Below are 2,407 nucleotides of genomic sequence, written 5' to 3'. Positions count from 1 at the left end.
TGAGTTAACAAAACATGTTGTATTATGATGGGGATTTTGATAAATACAAGTGACTCAAATGTTGTTGTTTTTTATCCATTTATTAAAAATATTTGTTCATATTCATTAACTGATTCATTCATTGACATAATATAGTAATATAGTCATTTTTAAATCAACAAAACCTGTAGTTTAATAGTGGGAATTGATTCATCTTAGTGACTCAAATCTTTTGAATCCATTTGCCAAAAAGATCTGTTCACTGATTCAGTCAGAACAGGATATGAGCTCATTCATAATGGCTCAACATGTTTAGGTGAGTAAACAAACATGTCTTTTAATGGTGTGGATGTTGATTCATCTCAGTGACTCAAATCTTTGAAACCATTCACCAAAAAGGTTTGTTCAGATTTATTCACTCATTCAGTGACTATTTCTGTAGGTTAAACCGTAACATCAGTAGGTGTTACAGAAGGAGACTCACACAGAGGGTTAGAGAGATACAATTATATTTATTTTCAGCAAATGAAGCAGAGGGTATGGGCAGGTGAGTATAAAGCTAGTTCGGAAGTCCTTTGGGAAGATGAGGAGAGATAACTCTAGTATGGGGATTCCCAGGAGATCGTGGAAGGGAGACAGAGGATAGCACACACCTCAGACGATGAGTGACGGGGTATCCACGGAGCAAGGGACTGGAACAAACACAGGAGGTAAGTACAACTGGTAGGTATGTCTTTCAATGAATCTTACAGATATCAGAGAGAGAGAGAGAGAGAGAGAGAGTCCACTTCGTTGGAATGAGATCGGACACTGGGGTGGTGTGAGGTGTGTGCTTATGAATGGGAGCTGAGGGTGATTGTTAATCTGTGACAGGTGCGTGTGATCAGAACTCAGGTGATTGTGTTCGCTGTGATTGTGAGGTGGCTGAGCCTGGCCGATCTGTGACAGTACCCCCTCCTCCCCTGCCCGCTCCTGAGGGCCGAAAACCCCAACGTCGTGGTGGCCTACCTCTTCCTCGGGGCCCTGGGCGAGCTGGATGGGTGGAGTGAAAGGCTTACAGTAGCGTGGTATCCAGGATATCAACTCTGGGCACCCATGACCGTTCCTCTGGCCCATAGCCTTCCCAGTCCACCAGGTATTCCAAGAGCCTACCACGGCGCCGGGAGTCCAAGATCTCCTCGACCTTGTAGATGGTTCCGGGGGTTCTTCCGTCAGGCCAGGCTCTGTGGAAACAGAAACAGAAGGGTGGTGAGGTTTGAGCAGTGATATGTGGAAGGAAGGGTGACTCTTGTATTGTGAAGGCAGTTGGAGTTGATATGTGACCGGGTTTATCTGTTTGAGAATGGTGAAGGGGCCAACATATCTGGGACTGAGCTTCTTGCAGGGCAGGTGCATCCTGACGTCCCGTGTTGACAGCCATACCTTCTGCCCGGGTTGGTATGATGGGGTCTCAGCCCTTCGAAGGTCTGCTGTTGTCTTGGTTCTGCGCACTGACCGCTGAAGCTGATGGTAAGCTGCGTCCCAGACCCTCTCAGAACCAGTAATCGACAGAGGGAACATCCAACGGTTCCCCGGACCAGGGGAATAGGGGAGGCTGGTACCCGAGTACGCACTGGAAGGGAGTGAGTCCAGTGGATGGCTGACAAAGAGAGTTCTGTGCATACTAGGCCCAGCCTAGGAACTGGTTCCAAGAGTTCTGGTGGCCATGGCAGAAGGTTCATAGAAAACGCCCAATCTCTTGGATCTTCCTTTCCGTCTGCCCGTTAGACTGGGGATGGTATCCAGACGAAAGGCTCATGGTCACACCTAGGAGGGAGAAGAATGCCTTCCATACTCTGGAGATAAATTGTGGGCCACGGTCAGAAACGATGTCTTCAGGAATTCCGTAGTATCTGAAGATGTTATTAAACATGATCTCTGCGGTTTCCATGGCTGTGGGTAGGCCCATGAGGGGGAGAAGACGACAGGATTTAGAGAATCGATCAATGACTACTAGAACACATGTGTTACCATCCGAGGCCGGCAGATCAGTGATGTAGGCAGAACTCAACTCCTAGGTGTGACCAAGGGCGGTTGGGAACGGGCACCGGAAGGAGCTTGCCAGATGGTAGGTGGTGTGGGCTTTTGGAAATGGCGCAGTCGGAACAGCCTTGAACGAACCTTCTCACATCCCTGGCCATATTGGGCCACCAGAAGCGATCCTTCAGCAGCGAGATGGTGCTGTTGGCCCCTGGGTGGCCAGTGCCCAGAGAAGTGTGGACGGAGGGGATCAGGGAAGTGCGTTGTGCTCTGGTAACATATTGTGCTCTGGTAACATATTGTGCTCCGGTAACATATTGTGCTCCTGGTGGACAGCCCGGCGGAGTAGGCGTGGAAGCATTGGTGGAGGTACCTGGGTTGTTGTTCCATTGGATGGGACTGACGATGA

At 48.9% G+C, this 2,407-nt stretch overlaps 1 protein-coding gene across 1 annotated transcript in view; it reads left to right on the top strand.

Annotated features, from left to right (window-relative positions):
• Positions 1-262: 262 nt before the first annotated feature.
• The window catches only part of LOC107598385 (ephrin type-B receptor 5-like), a 43,005-nt gene continuing 40,860 nt past the window's right edge, over positions 263-2,407 (top strand). The window contains exon 1 of the mRNA XM_016289698.1: positions 263-295. The gene's annotated coding sequence lies outside the window, so the exon portion shown is untranslated. The remainder of the gene's footprint in view (positions 296-2,407) is intronic.

Source organism: Sinocyclocheilus grahami, unplaced genomic scaffold, assembly GCF_001515645.1.
Source record: "Sinocyclocheilus grahami isolate Dianchi unplaced genomic scaffold, SAMN03320097.WGS_v1.1 scaffold251.1, whole genome shotgun sequence".
NCBI classification, from domain to species: Eukaryota; Metazoa; Chordata; class Actinopteri; order Cypriniformes; family Cyprinidae; genus Sinocyclocheilus; species Sinocyclocheilus grahami.
The sequence above is the reverse complement of the archived record's forward strand: the minus strand, read 5'-3'. Positions and strand labels throughout refer to the sequence as shown.